This window comes from Hemitrygon akajei, chromosome 24, assembly GCF_048418815.1.
Source record: "Hemitrygon akajei chromosome 24, sHemAka1.3, whole genome shotgun sequence".
NCBI classification, from domain to species: domain Eukaryota; kingdom Metazoa; phylum Chordata; class Chondrichthyes; order Myliobatiformes; family Dasyatidae; genus Hemitrygon; species Hemitrygon akajei.
Genome location: NC_133147.1, coordinates 19355383 through 19372070, shown reverse-complemented (window position 1 = coordinate 19372070; position 16688 = coordinate 19355383). Strand labels below are relative to the sequence as shown.

The following is a 16688-nucleotide window of genomic DNA, read 5'->3' as shown; positions in this document are numbered from 1 at the left end:
GCATTTTTTTGTGTTTTGAGTGAAGTTATCCTGCTTTTGTTCAACAGCCTGATGGGTGAGGGGGTAACAACTGTTCCTGAACCCGGTGGCTTTGGTCCTGAGGCTCCTGTACCTTTTTCCTGATGGCAGGGTGAGTGTGGCATGGGTGGGGCTTCTCACGTCTCCCACCTCCCACATCGGGCTGCAGGGGGTGCACACCAGAGGGTGGGGTATCAGTCCTACGGAACTGAGCATGGACAAGAAGATGGGTTTGGAGCAGTTTCTGTGGGATCGTAACTCTATTTGTGATATTCTGGGCATGATGTGCTAACTCGTTAAAGTCGCCCAACTCCCCCAGAGTTCCTTCATTTACTGTCTCTCACTTTTTAACATTGACACTGACAGGGGCATAGGTGGGGGGAAATGCTCACAGCCTTTCCCCAGGAGTTGCGGAATCTAAAACTGGGTGGCATAGGTTTAGGGTGAGAGGGAAGAGGTTTAAAAGGGACTTGAGGAGCAACCTTATCACACAGAGGGCGATGCATAGATGCGGCAAGTTATCAGAAGAAGTGGCTAAGGCAGATACGATAACAAGATTTAACAGATGCTTGGGCAGGTAAAGGTTCGGAGGAATATGGGGCAAATGTCTGCAAATGGGCCTGAGAGGGAGGGAGGACCCGAGGTTTGGCCGACTTAAGTGCCGGCACTTGCGTTGAACTGAGGCTGCTGCCTGCGGCTGACGAGCTCCTGGATTGGCTGCGGTGATGGCCGGCTTCGTGACTGTGGTCTCACTTTCGTGAACTTCGGTTCTGAATGTTATTGTCTTACTTTTACTGCTTTCATGATTTGATTTTTATTTTGCACATTGGGTGTTTGACAATCTTTTTAAATAGGTTTGATTGGGTTTCTTTGTTTTGTTGTTGCCTGTAAGGAGATGAATCTCAAGGTTGCATATAGTATACAAACTTTGGTAATAAATGTACTTTGAACTTTGAACTTGGGCAACTTGGTCATAGAGTCATAGTGAAGTGCAGCACAGAAACAATCCTTTCAGCCCATCTAGTCCAGGCTGAAGCTATGTAATCTGCCTACTCCCATTGACCTACACCGGGACCAAAGCCCTCCAGACCCCTACCATCCATGTACCTATCCAAACTTCTCTTAAAGGCTGAAATCGAGGTCACTCCACCACTTGTGCAGGCAGCTCGCTCCACGCCCTCACCACCCTCTGAGTGAAGAAGCAACCCCTCATGTTCCCCTTAAACTTCTCACCTTTCACCCTTAACCCATGACCTCTGGTTGTAGTCCCACTCGACCTCAGCGGAAAAAGCCTGCTTGCATTTACCCTATCTATACCCCTCTTAATTTTGTTTTCCTCTGTCAGTCAGGCCAGTCTGGATGAGTTGGGCCGAAAGGCCTACGGTTCAATGACTTCTTCTTCGGGATTGAGGTAGACATGACACCAGTTCTCCAGCTTCTGAGGTGGCTGGTGAGGCACCTCACCAATTGAGGTAACCGGCCACTGGGAGTGGTGGTGCGTGCTCCCGTGAGTAGAGTCACTGTGTGTCACTGTGCCCACACAACGGAAAGTGCACTGCAAAACCCTTTGTTGTCTTCACTCTTAGAATGGATGCCATGCTCTTCAGCAGAGAACTGTTTGTAGACTTCAGGAGAGGGAAGCCAGAGGTCCATGAGCCAGTCCTCATCGGAGAATCAGAGGTGGAGAGGGTTAGCAACTTTAAATTCCTGGGTGTCACCATTTCTGAGGACCTGTCCTGGACCCAGCATGTAAATGCAATTGCGAAGAAAGCACTACAGCGCCTCTACTTCCTTAGGAATCTGCGGAGATTTGGCACGTCATCAAAAACTTTGACAAACTTTAATAGATGTGCAGTGGAGAGTGTATTGACTGGCTGCATCACGGCCTGGTATGGAAACGCCAATGCCTTTGAATGGAAAATGCTACAAAAGGTAGTGGATTTGGCCTAGTACATCATGGGCAGAGCTCTCCCAACCATTGAGCACATCGACATGGAACGCTGTCGTTGGAAAGTAGCATCCATCATCAGAGATCCTCATCACCCAGGCCGTGCTCTCTTCTTGCTGCTGCCATCAGGCAGAAGGCACAGGAGCCTCAGGACTCACACCACCAGGTTCAAGAACAGTTACTACCCATCAACCATCAGGCTCTTAAATAAAAGGGGATAGATAGATAGATAGATAGATAGATAGATACTTTATTCATCCCCATGGGGAAATTCAACTTTTTTTCCAATGTCCCATACACTTGCTGTAGCAAAACTAATTACATACAATACTTAACTCAGTAAAAAAATATGATATGCATCTAAATAACCGTCTCAAAAAGCATTAATAGCTTTTAAAAAGTTCTTAAGTCCTGGAGGTAGAATTGTAAAGCCTAATGGCATTGGGGAGTATTGACCTCTTCATCCTGTCTGAGGAGCATTGCATCGATAGTAACCTGTCACTGAAACTGCTTCTCTGTCTCTGGATGGTGCTATGTAGAGGATGTTCAGAGTTATCCATAATTGACCGTAGCCTACTCAGCGCCCTTCGTTCAGCTACCGATGTTAAACTCTCCAGTACTTTGCCCACGACAGAGCCCGCCTTCCTTACCAGCTTATTAAGACGTGAGGCGTCCCTCTTCTTAATGCTTCCTCCCCAACACGCCACCACAAAGAAGAGGGCGCTCTCCACAACTGACCTATAGAACATCTTCAGCATCTCACTACAGACATTGAATGACGCCAACCTTCTTAGGAAGTACATTCGACTCTGTGCCTTCCTGCACAAGGCATCTGTGTTGGCAGTCCAGTCAAGCTTCTCGTCTAACTGTACTCCCAGATACTTGTAGGTCTTAACCTGCTCCACACGTTCTCCATTAATGATCACTGGCTCCATATGGGGCCTAGATCTCCTAAAGTCCACCACCATCTCCTTGGTCTTGGTGATATTGAGACGCAGGTAGTTTGAGTTGCACCATATCACAAAGTCCTGTATCAATTTCCTATACTCCTCCTCCTGTCCATTCCTGACACACCCCACTATGGCCGTGTCATCAGCGAACTTCTGCACATGGCAGGACTCTGAGTTATATTGGAAGTCTGATGTGTACAGGGTGAACAGGACCGGAGAGAGTACGGTTCCCTGCGGCGCCCCTGTGCTGCTGACCACCGTGTCAGACCTACAGTCTCCCAACCGCACATACTGAGGTATATCTGTCAAGTAGTCCACTATCCAATCCACCATGTGAGAGTCTACTCCCATCTCCGTTAGTTTGTGCCTTAAGATCTTGGGCTGGATGGTGTTAAAGGCACTAGAGAAGTCAAGGAATGTAATCCTCACAGCACAACTGACCCCCTCTAGGTGAGAGAGTGATTTGTGCAGCAAATACGTGATAGCATCCTCCACTCCCACCTTCTCCTTATATGCAAACTGAAGAGGATCCTGGGCGTGCCTGGTTTGTGGCCTCAGATTCTGTATTATCAGCCGCTCCATGGTCTTCATCACGTGCGACGTCAAGGCAACAGGTCTGAAGTCATTCAACTCCTTTGGTTGTGGTTTCTTCGGTACCGAAGCTACACTCACTTGCCCCACCGCCAATTATCTCACTTTCAGGACTCTTTATCTTGATATTTCATGCTCTCGTTATTTATTGTTATTTATTTGAATTTACATTTGCACAGTTTGTTGTCTTCTGCCCTCTGGTTGATCTTTCATTGATCCGGTTATAGTCACTATTCTATAGATTTGCTGAGTATTTCTGCAGGAAAATGAATCTCAGGGTTGTATGTAGTGACATACATGTACTTTGAACTTTGAACAGTCAACAAGCAACCTTGTGTTGTTTATTAGCCCCTCATTGACACGGTGACCGGATTGTCAAGGTCCATGTGCTTTTGTTAATCGATCACTGGCTGAGGGAGTTGTAGGTTGATATCAGATTTATTGACTTTGTTAAACCGATACTGAGTGATCTGTTGGGAGAGTAGTTAAGAGGCGACAACATTTGCCGTTCATGAGTTGTATCAGTCAAGTCCAGATAAGAATGGCAGATTTCATTAACTGAAGGACATCGGTGAAACAGTTGAGTCCTGGTGACAATCTGGTAGTTTCCTAGATACCATTACTTACTCTGGCTTTTAAATTCCAGGTTGAATGAGCTGGTTAAGTTCCGGGTTGCAGTGGCAGGCTTTGTACTCATGTCTGAAGGTCTCTGGACCTCTGTTGTTTTCAGATGGTAGCCGTTACAGCCGTGAGAGACAGCAGGAAAAGTGCTAAGGGAACATCACCACCTGCAGGGATCCCTCTGTGTTGCAAACACGAGATGCTGGGACTTCAGAGACACACACGCAAAACGCTGGAGGAACTCAGCAGGTCAGGCGGAATAAAGGCATAAGCAGTCGGTGTTTCGGGACCAGACCCTTCATCTAATGTCCTGATGAAGGATCGCAGACTGAACCCTCGACTGTCTATTCCTGTCCATAGATGCTGCTTGACCTGCCGAGTTCCACCAGCGTTTTGTGTGTAATCCCCACTCTCTCTTCTGCCTGTCACGCCTCTGGCCTTATGGGCAGCGATGAAGGTCCTCCATCTCTGGCGGTGTTCAGGGCTTCCTTCATTGTGTCAGTGGCTTGGTTTTCACTACTGTCAGTCGTGCAAATCCCAGGTGGAGACTCAGGAATACCGTCACACTCAGATGTAGAGCAATTCTTCGTTGCTGTTTCTGTATCGATTTTGTTTGACCAGTCAGGGTTGTTAGCCCCAAACCTGGAGGACCGGTGGACCACTCTTAGTCTGTCCTCTCCCCTTTGACCTGCTTGGCACAGGTGACCCTACCAAAGCCCTGACTCCCGCCAACGTAGTTCTCCGGGTCAGTGAGGCACGCGAGCCTCCAGACCCTACGACAAGGTTGTGGCCCTCTTGGAGGATTTCCCCCTCCAATCCTGACTTCCAACTATATCTTCACTGTTGCTGTCTCACTCTGAAATATCCTCTCCAATACCAGTGTGGGAGCAACATCGCTAGAGAAACAGCAGTTGATCCAGACCACCACCTCAAGGACCAATAAGGATAAGCGATAAATGCTGGCACTATTCATAAGAGAATTAAAAATAATAAGGTAACACAATGTTACCCATCATGCCTTGTTTATATGAATATTGTCTATTCTCTCTTGGTCAGTTTGCTTTCATCTAATGAGTTCCTCTCTGAAAGGGCTTTATAAATTGATTCAATAAAGGACATTTCAAATGAAACGATTCATTAATTTACCTAACTGCATTGACGTGTCCTGGATAATGTCGTTCCCTTGATTCCCCTCTGTAATCACTGTCTGCATCCCATCAAATAATTGACCTTGTTTTCCTGCCCTGCCCACTGCTACAGCGAGCCCTTTTTATGCTTCAACACACACATATTAACTGCTCTTAATACTTTGGTCAGTTCACTCACGAAACTGGCTGTGAAAATAACAGGAGGCACTAACTGCTGTGACCTTAAAGGTTCTGTTTCCTGTAAAGAGCCTTCAACTCTGCCGTTAGGTTAAAACCCCTTGAAAGTTTCAGTTTATAGAAGTTCTTTGTTGTAAATTGGTCCAGTTTATTTTCTCATCTGCCTTTCTTTCCTACCTCTTTTATTTATTGTTTTCAGGAAGTCCGGGATGATGAAGTACTTTGATTTGGACAGAATAGAATTTATTTCTTGCACTGCTCTGTAGGTGGTGTCTGGGGTGCACAAATTAGGAGCAGCCCCTACTTTTGAAGTTCGCTCGGGAATTGCCGATTTGAATTACCGGTCTTGGGAATTGTCCTGAATTATGTGCGTCCAAGGCTTATTCTGAGAGACAACTTGCCATGTGAGATAGAGTCGGCGGGGTTTTATTGGTAATTATAATTCCATCTGTTTCGTGCCAGTCCACTCCTGAACACCCCAGCTGATGTCAGAACCCGACTGCCGGTGTAGATCCAGTGAAACTTGAGTCCTTTGAAGTTGTTTCACCTTCATGGAGATGGGGTGGAGGGCGATACAGAGTCGCACAGCCATTCCTTACCGAAACAGGCCTTTCTGCCCATCAAGTACATTCCGACCACCAACACTCATCTGTACAACTCCAGTTTACCAGCGCTTTGTACTCTACGATGAGACGTGGAGACTTAAAACCGGAAGCTATAGGAGCAAAATCAGGCCATTTGGCCCATTGAGTCTACTGCACCATTTCATCATGGCTGATTCATTTTCCCTCTCAGCCCCAATTGCTTACACCTCCCCCTATTCCTTCACGGCGTGACCAATCAAGGCTCTATCAACTGCGTTGTTGCTGCATTTGAGCTGATGCCTAGCCACACACTCGTGAGCGCAGGGGGAGTGGAGCAGTGGGCTCCACGCGTATCCTTGAGGTGCGACCGTGTTGATTGTTTCCGGGGATGAGGCACCTTCCAGCCCTTCGAGCCGTACCACCCAGCATCCCCCGATCTAACGCCAGCCGAATCACAGGACAATTTAAAATGACCGCTTAACCCACCATCTGGTACGTCTTTGGCCTGCGGGAGGAAACCGGAGCACCCGGAGGAAACCCACGCGGTCACGGGGAGAACTCACAAACTCCTTCCAGCCAGCGGCGGGAATTGAACCGGGGTCGACGGTACAGTAAAGTGTTGTGCCAACCACTATGCTACCACGTCGACCTGTGAAAGCCAGGAGGAGATAAATTAGGATAAAGTAAGTCGTTATTTATTTACCCGAAGGAAGATATTGTTGCAAGGTTGCTCGGTCAGTAATATATTGAAACATAGAAAACCTACAGCACAATACAGGCCCTTCAGCCCACAAAGTTGTGCCGAACATGTCCTTACCTTAGAAATTACTAGGCTTACCCACAGCCCTCTATTTTACTAAGCTTCATGTACCTATCTAAAAGCCTCTTAAAAGACCCTATCATATCCGCCTCCTTTTAATGTGCTTTAAAATACAAAACATATGTGTTGAAAAACATAGAAAATGTGCATTAAAAAGTAATAATGAAAATTATAGCCAATGAGAGCGCTTGATATATGCACTGAGCTAATCACAGTTAATCACATATTACTTCATGCTCTGACTCCCCCGTGTGTGTAAACGTTCTTCCTCCCTTGCCAATTTATTCCATTTTTTCACCCAAAATGACTGGAAAACACCCTGTAGCTTCCAGTAAGGGTAGTGCATCTACGGCTAGGAAAAGCGTTAGCGTGGATCTGAAACTGCATTCTCATGGTGAGAGCCTTAATTTGCACGTTTGTTCCTTCACAAATTACCGTGTAAACGTAAAATAAGATATCATTTATCTTGGGTTTGATTTTCTTTATATCGGGCGCACATGTCCATTAATGTACGCAGAGCGCTGATTTACCTAGTGCTCTCACCAGTGAGGAACGCGTCCTCACCGTTAAGCGGGGCCTGACTGAATATTAAATAGTTAAATTAAATAAGTAGTGCAAAATACAGAAATAACAGAAAAGTAGTGAGTTAGTGTTCATGGGTTCAATGTCCATTCAGAAATTGGATGGCAGGGGATTCAAAGGAGGTTCTGAAAAATTATTTCAAGATTGAAAGGCTTATCATATGAGGTGTGTTTGATGGCTCTGGGCCTGTACTCACTGGGATTTGGAAGAATAAGAGGGGATCTCATGGGAAACCTATCGAATGTTGAAAGGCCTGGGTGTGGAGAGGATGTTTCCTATGTTGGGGTAGTCTACAGCCAGAGGGCACAATCTCAGAATAGAACGGAGTTGAGGAGGAATTTCTTTAGCCCGAGGGTAGTGAATCTGTGGAATTTGTTGCCACAGATGACCGTGGAGGCCAGGTCATTGGGTATTTTTGAAGTGGAGGTGGATAGATCTACGATCAGTCAGGATGTGAAAGGTTATGGGGAGAAGACAGGAGAATGGGATTGAGAGGGAATTGGATCAGCCATGATTGGAGCAGACTCAATGGGCTGAATGGCCTAATTCTGCTCCAGTGCCTTATGGGCTTATGGTCTTAAGGGTCAGTACCCTTATTTGGCAGGTTTTAGGGGGTGCTGGAGATTACAGAAGGTCCATGAGGCTCAAAGTATTGAGATAATTCAGTGAGAAAGTTAAATGAAAAATATACCAGCACACCAGCTGCCCAGTGAAGGGGTTGCGGGAGATCCTGCGTTTGCCTCAGTTCCTTACAGGGGCAGCCAGTGAACATCATTCGATGGCTGGGTGAGGCTTTCGCTCAATGAGAACAAGTGGGGCTTTCATTCTGAAAGGATGAGAATGATTGACCCAAGATATTTGAGCGCTGTTGGGATAAGAAAAGCCCATGACTCCTCACTTCCTGAAGACATGACTTGAGGTGTTTATCCAGTATCGTCTAGATCCCACATGCCCCTGTGATCGGTACCATATGCTGCCGAGACACAGACCCAACCGTAATAAATCTGAAACATGTTGGGTCACAAATAACCTTTGACCGCACGAGGTCATGGAATCGTTTTGGTAACTACTTCCAGGTCGAAGAGAAACAACTGAAAATAAACAACTGCGGACCCATTGGGTGGCAGTGAGCTCCCTTGGTGATTAATAATGGTTGTTACCTCACAGAAAGCACAGACCAGGATTGGTTTTTTTGTTTCCTGCAGGCTTTCCCATTCCTCAGCCTGTGATCATCAATGCAGAAGGACGGTCAGGGAAAGAAAAGTGAGGTAGAGTAGACCTTGGTAGATAGAGGGTACTCTGCCTGGTTTCATAAGTATGCGCACGCACATTTTGAAGACTCTGGCAGCTGGAAGTCTTTGAGATCATGTCACTCTATTGGAGGCAGGATTACAAAGAACATAGAACAGTACAGTACAGCACAGGAACAGGCCCTTCAGCCCACAATGCTGTGCCAAAATCAAATACCCCCAAAAACCAATCCCTCGTACCTACACAATGTCCATATCCCTCCATCTTCCTTACATCCTTGTGTCTATACAAAGCATCTCTTAAAAGCCTCTAATGCATTTGCCTCTACTACCATACCAGTCATCCACCACTCTCTGAGTGAAAAACTTACCCCTCACATACCCCTTGAACCTACCTCCACTCACCTTCAATGCATGCCCTCTGGTATTCGACATTTCAACCCTGGGAGACAGATAGCCCCTGTCTAATCTATTTATGCCTCTCATGATCTTATAAACCTCTATCAAGTCTCCTCTCAGCCTCTGACACTCCAGAGAAAACAACCCAAGTTTATCCAGCTCTCATGATAACACATGCCCTCTAAGGGTAGCATCCTGATAAACCTCTTCTCCTCCCTCTCTAAGGCCTCAACATCCTTCCCATAGTGGAGCATTTAGAACCATAGAACATTACAGCACAGAAACAGGCCTTCTGGCCCTTCTTGGCTGTGCTGAACCATTTTTCTGCCCAGTCCCACTGACCTGCACCTGGACCATATCCCTCCAAACCCCTCTCATCCATGTACCTGTCCAAGTTTTTCTTAAATGTCAAAAGTGAGTCCGCATTCACCACTTCATCTGGCAGCTCATTCCACACTCCCACCACTCTCTGCGTGAAGAAGCCCCCCACCCCCAATGTTCCCTTTAAACTTTTCCCCCTCACCCTTAACCCATGACCTCTGGTTTTTTTCTCCCCTGGCCTCATTTTGTGTGTGTTGCTCGGATTTCCAGCGTCTGCAGATCTTCCCTGGTTTGTAAAGGGAACGTTAACCTGTTAAACCATTCAGTGAGTTTTCTCCCAGGTGTTATTTGAGACAAGTGTTTACTCTTTAATTTTTGGAGGTTGCACATACCATTTCCCCCATTTAGTCCCACTACCCCTTGGGTAGGTTACAACTGGAGCTTGCATAATTTGTACAAGATAGGAAACAGATAAATTGAATGGTTATCTGAGTGCCACGAAGTTCACTTGGATTTCTCAATCTGCTACTTAGCTTCATTGGACTATGGATGTTAATGATTAAATTATTTGCTTTCGCAAAGATCCAGTGGGGTTTGAAATAAGTATTACAAATTTATTTCACAGTTCTGGGCATATATTGTTAATTATCATTGCTGAGATTTAGATGGGTGGAGGTACGTCTCAACCAAAGGAGGTGTAAGATGCTCCTTCCCTCCACTAGTCTGCAGGGCACCCGTGGGCAAGGTGTAGCTCCTGCTTAGCCCCCTGATCAGGGTCATGTGAAACTTTGGGAGCAGGTGGTGGCTGGCCATATGAGCAGCTGGTGCATATCACAAGGCCTGGTTATGCGACCACCGATGCCAGGCGGACAATCCGAAGAGTATTGATAATGGCTGGGTGGGGGGGGGGGGGGTGGGTCACCCGTCCTGTAACGACACTGCCCAGAAGAAGGCAATGGTAAAATGCTTCTGTAGAAAAACTTGCCGAGAACAATCAGGCAGATGGAAAGACAATGGTGCCCCCTTTGTACAACATGGCACATAATGATGATGTCATATGACATGGTGCATAATGTGATGTCATTTGACATGCAACATAATGAATTGAACATAGAACATCACAATGCAGTATGGATCCTTTAGCCCAAGATGTGGTGCTGCCCTCCCAATGTACTCTGTGATCAGTCTAACCCTTTCCCCTTACATAGTCCATAGTTTTGTATTAACCTTACATCCTGTGCCTATCTAAGAGTATCTTAAAAGTCCCTAACTTTTAAGCCTCTATCACCCACCCTTGGCATTCCAGGAACTAACCACCCTGTTTAAAAAACCTGCCTCTAACATCAGCCCCTGTCATGACTGTGAGTGAAGCCAGCAGATCAATATAAAATATTGACAGCTGGTCAATATAAAAAGCCTTTATTCAGGATGCACACAAGCTTTGGAGTCACAGAACAGAGAGAGAGAGAGAGAGAGAGAGAGAGACTCCCCAACCCAACAGTATAGCACAGTTTTATATTTTAAAGAACAAAAGTAACAGGACAATTTCCATAGTTATCATGTCTTCATAATCTTGTGATCTCTGAGTCAAATTCATGCAATGGGTTGTCAATTGCATTCATGCATATGCAGACATCTCAATCAATTGGGTGTTTCCTGGTCTGCAATTTAATCTAAAATGAATCTTCAGGAAGACCATTGTTCTGAGCTGCCCTCTAAGTTCAACGTACAATCCGTATTCAGATCTGAAGACTGGTTGCTGTTGAAGTCAATATTTGCAATATTGTGTATCCCCAGAATACGCAGTAACTTCTCTGAACTTTGCCCCACTCATCTTAAAAGGATGCCCCCTGGTACTAGCTGTTGCTGCCCTGGGAAAGACCTCAGCCAGAGTTGTGATTTTTTGTTCAGGACAAAAAGTTTCAAAACTTGCAGAGCGGATGTGGAGTGAGGTCACAGATCAGCCGTCATCTCACTGAAGGTCACAGCAGGCCAAAGGGGCGAAATGGCTTCATTCTGTGTCTAAGTTTCACAAAAGCCTGGCAGCTAATCAATAATGGATAGCCAATGTTTAATGTTATTTATTCTTCATTCCCCACTTCCCTAATGAGTGCATCCCAAGCCCATCACGTCCTATCACTATCCCTCCTGGAACTGACACCTGGGCCTTGGAATCATCAATATATCTCATTCTTTAACCGAATACAGTGGGTTCTTCATCTTGTGGAATTTACAGGAGATCCTTTCTGGCTCTATTTTAGCTCAGAAAATGTTAACGATGCATTTTCACTTGACAGATAGGAAGAAGATTACGGACTGTGGAAGTATTCTGCTTTAACCCATTGAACAGCACTACACTGAGACTTGTAGTCTCCCTATTACTTTCATTTAATGTTAGCAAAGTGTTACATTGCTTCATTTCCTATAAACGGATAAGCTGGTCTTTAACAGGACCATCTGTGATTTTGTATTTATCATGGATGGGCCATTGTCAGTTAAAAGGAGCCTCCTTTTCCATGTTACATCAGTGTGCGTCCTCTGCTGTAAAACTCTCACTTCTTTCTTCTCTCCTATCTGGTCTTTTTCCTGCCCTCACCAGCTCCAATCCACAACGCAAATCTTTTCGGTACAGGTTTTCCCCGCTATCCAATGGTAGAGCGTTCCTATGAAACCGTTTGTAAGCCGAAATGTCGTAAAGTGAAGCAACTACCGTTAATTCATTTAGGAAAAATTTTTGAGCGTTCCCAGACCCAAAAAAATAACCTACCAAATAACACATAGAACCTAAAATAACACTGACATACAGTAAAAGCAGGAATAATATAATAAATATGCACCCTATATAAAGTAGAAATATTGTATGTACGGTGTAGTTTCACTTATCAAAATCGGGAAAGCAGCGAGCCAAAATTGATTTGGAGGGAAAAAATTGGCACGTACACGCATGCGCACACAACTGCCCGCACAAGGCTTCACGGTCATGGTAGCTTTCTCGGGGTAAACACACGTATAAAGCGGGCGTCTTTTTTTCGTAAAAGCAAAAATCCTCTTTGGTTGGCGAAAACAGGTGCTAATGTAGGTCTTTCGTAACAGCGAGCTGTCGTAAAGCAAACGTTCGAAAAACGGAGGGGGGGGGGGCACCTGTCTTTGACTTACCCCTTTTCTATCTGTGCCCCTGTCCAGGCATCTGTTAAATGCTGTTACTGTAACCAGCTCAACCATTTCCTTCTGCCACTTGTTTCATACGCACACCACCCTCCCTCTGTGTGAAGAAGTACCCCTCAAGTCCCTTTTAACTCACTCACCTTAAACCTATGCCCTCAAGTTTTCGGTTCCCCAAGCCTGGGTAAAGACTGCTTGCCACTCAATCTACACCCCTCATGATTTTGTGTACCTCTGTAAGTACCAGAATCAGAATCATAAGGTCATTGAAAAGTACAGCGTGCAAACAGGCCCTTTGGCCCATCTAGTCCATGATGAACCATTTAAACTGCCTACTCCCATCGACCTGGACTGGGACCATAGCCCTCCATACCCCTGCCAGTCATGTACCCATCCAAACTTGTCTTAAACATTTAATTCGAGTGTGCATGCCACTGCTTGTTCTGGCAGAGAGAGAGAGAAGAGAGAAAGAGAATTGAGAGTGGAAAGAGAGAAGAGAGCGAGGGACAGAGAAGAGCAAGGGAGGAGAAGAGAGAGAAGAGGAATGAGAGAGAGAAAGAAAAAAAGAGCAGAGAGAGAAGAGGAGAGGGAAAGAGTGAAGAGGAGAATGAGAGAGAGAGGGAAAGAGAGGAGAAGACAGAGAGAAGAGGAGAGAGAGGAGGAAAGAGAGAGAGAAAGAGAGAGAGAAGAGGAGAGGTAAAGAGAGAAGAGGATAATGAGAGAGAAAGGAGGAGAGAGAGAAGAAGAGACAGAGAAGAGGAAAGAGAGAGTGAAAGAGAGAGAAGAGAGGGAAAGAGAGAGGAGGATAATGAGAGAGAGGAGAAGAGAAAGGGAAGAGGAGAGAGAGAAGGAGAGAGAAGAGGAGAGAGAGGAGGAAAGAGAGAAGAGGAGAGAGAGAGAAGAGGATAATGAGAGAGAGAAGAGAAGAGAAAGGGGAGAGAGAGAGAGGAGGAGAGAGGAGGGAGAAAGGGAAGAGGAGAGAGGAGGAGGAGAGAGAGAGAAGAGGATAATGAGAGAGAGGAGAAGAGAAAGGGAAGAGGAGAGAGAGAGGAGGAGGAGAGAGAAGAGGATAATGAGAGGGGAGGAGAGAGATGAGGAGACAGAGAGGAGGAAAGAGAGAGAGAGGAGAGAGAAGAAGAGAGGGAAAGAGAGAGGAGGATAATGAGAGAGAGGAGAAGAGAAAGGGAAGAGGAGAGAGAGGAGGAGAGAGAGAAGAGGAGAGAGAGAGGAGAGAGAGAAGAGGAGAGAGAGAGAGGAGAGAGAGAAGAGGAGAGAGAGAGGAGAGAGAGAAGAGGAGAGAGAGAAGAGGATAATGAGAGAGAGAGGAGAGAGTGAAGAGGAGACAGAGAGACGAGGAAAGAGAGAGAGAGAGAGAGAAGAAGAGAGGGAAAGAGAGAGGAGGATAATGAGAGAGAGGAGAAGAGAAAGGGAAGAGGAGAGAGAGGAGGAGAGAGAGAGAGAAGAAGAGGACAGAGAGACACACACACATTCAGATCTGAAGACTGGTGGCTGTTGAAATTGGTTTTTCTATATTGCGTAACTCTAAAACATGCGCTAACAGCAGATTGAACTCACCTCTTTCTGCAGCTTATTTTAATCCTGTGCATGACCCCTCTCCCCCCACCCCATTCCAGACGGTGATGCAGCCAGTTAGAATGCTCTCCATGGCACATCTGTAGAAATCAGTGGTGAAAAAAGAAACGAGAACTGGTGAATGTTGGAACTTGGAGAGATGCGGATGACCTTAATGAGTCAGCACATTAAGCTGAGAACATCACCGTGAAACAGTGATCCCACATAATTAGATCCAAATGTTGTTCTGAAAGCCCCCAATGATTCTATACACCTCTGTAAGATCCTCCGTGATCTCACCTTGCCAAAAGGACAGGAGGAAGAATCAAATGTGCATTTATGACAAAATCTAACTAAAGTCAGCTGTGATCCTTTGGAGGAGAAGCTTGAACTCAGCTGAGGTTACATCAGTGCTCTGGGGATCACTCAGAGGTGCAGGAAATTCCATCGGTAACAAAATGTTCACGGCTTACTGAGATCTCTCCTGAGCACATTCCATTCGGAATTGTCCCGGGGAGAGCAACAGATAATATCAAAGCCGGCTTCAACGCGGATTGGGAGTGCAGATTTGAACGGCAGATGACGCGAATACACCGGGCTCTTTGTGTAACGAACGCCAAAGTACTTACATGCGGCCTGTTACGCTGCTTTCGTTTAGGGCAGCGATGAAGGCCCTCCATCTCTGGCGGTGTTCAGGGCTTCCCTCATCGTGTCAGTAGCTTCCTCTCGGTTTTCACTACTGTCAGTCACACAAATCCCGGGTGGAGGCTCAGGAATCTTCATGCAATTGAATTAACTTTATTACGTCCATCCTTCACATTCATGAGGAGTAAAAGACTTCAGGTTACGTCTCCGTCTAAATGTGCAATGTGCAATTTATAGCAATTTGTAATAAATAGTATGTAAACAGGGCAGTCAATATAACACAGAAATACAATTGTATCAGCGTGAGTTAATCAGTCTGATGGCCTGGTGGAAGAAGCTGTCCCAGAGCCTGTTGGTCCTGGCTTTTATGCTGTGGTATCGTTTCCCAGATGGTAACAGCTAGAACAGTTTGTGGTTGGGGTGACTCGGGTCCCCAATGATCCTTTGGGCCCTTGTTACACACCTGTCTTTGTAAATGTCTTGAACAGTGGGAAGTTCACATGTATAGATGCGCTGGGCTGTCCGCACCACTCTCTGCTGAGTCCTGCGATTGAGGGAGGTACAGTTCCCATACCAGGCAGTGATGCAGCCAGTCAGGATGCTCTCAATTGTGCCCCTGTAGAAAGTTCTTGGGAGTTGGGGGCCAATACCAAACTTTTTCAACCATCTGAGGTGAAAGAAGCGCTGCTGTGCTTTTTTCACCACACAGCCGCTATGTACAGACCACGTGAGATCCTCAGTGATGTTTATGCTGAGGAACTTAAAGCTGTTCACCCTCTCAACCCCAGACCCATTGATGTCAATAGGGGTTAGCCTGTCTCCATTCCTCCTGTAGTCCACAACCAGCTCCTTTGTTTCTGCGACATTGAGGGAGAGGTTGTTTTCTTGACACCACTGTGTCAGGATGATGACTTCTTCTCTGTAGACTGCCTTGTTCTTATTTGAGATTCGGCCAATCAATGTAATATAGTCAGCAAATTTCTGTGACAGTTTTCTTTTACCAGTCAGGGTTGAGATTATGCGGGCAGGCAGAAAATCATCCCTCTTGTGCTTCTTGATCTCGCCTCTCGAGGTCCAGTGTCACTCAACCCTGCCACTTTGATCTGGCCCACGCCTTCATTAACGAAGTCCAACACTTGCCTTTATTGGACCTCCCCCCTCCTTACACAAGTCAGCTGGTATTTTGGGATGCAGCCGGGGTTAGTCTGGGTGCAGTTAGGGTTAGTTGGGGTGTGTGGGCCCTTGAATGTTAGGATTAGGGTTATGGGTAGGGTTGGGGGATGTACTTGTGGGCCTGGGTTGTTAAATTTAGTGTAGTGTGGTATGTGGGGCCGTGGCAGATAGGGTTGTGGGTAGTGGAGCCACTTTAATCTGGCCCATGCCTTTCATTAACCTGATCCAACACCACTTGATTTAATTTACCCATTGTGCACTGGGACACATTGTCAGTAATGCAGCCACGGGCCTTCTGGTGTTTTGATTCTTTAATCGCTCCGGCCACCCAGCCAGGGTTGATCAGACCCAGCTTGTGTTCATCCCTTGGACCAAGATAATGAGGCATGTATGATGCACCATCAATAACTCTCTCTGAGACGTGAAGGTGAGATATCGGCTTTTATTGGCTGGAAGAAAGAACAAGCAGTGGTTGACCACCATACTACATCCTGGAGACAGAGAGGCCAGGCTCAGGCCTCAATCGCCTTTATATCGGGGTCTGTGGGAGGAGCCACAGGAGCAGTCAGCAGGGGGCGTGTCCAGACAGGTATATGTAGTTCACCACAATGTAATTTTAGGGATAGGCTATTTTAGGACTCATTCTTTGATTTTCTTTTGATCTTTTGAGGAGTAGAATGTTTTGAGGCCTAGTCATGGGGCTTCATCTTAAAGTAAGCTTCAACTT

At 46.1% G+C, this 16688-nt stretch overlaps 1 protein-coding gene across 2 annotated transcripts in view; it reads left to right on the top strand.

The window, feature by feature from the left end:
• Positions 1-16688, top strand: part of LOC140715929 (uncharacterized) — a 288549-nt gene that overhangs the window by 211454 nt on the left and 60407 nt on the right. The window lies entirely within an intron of this gene.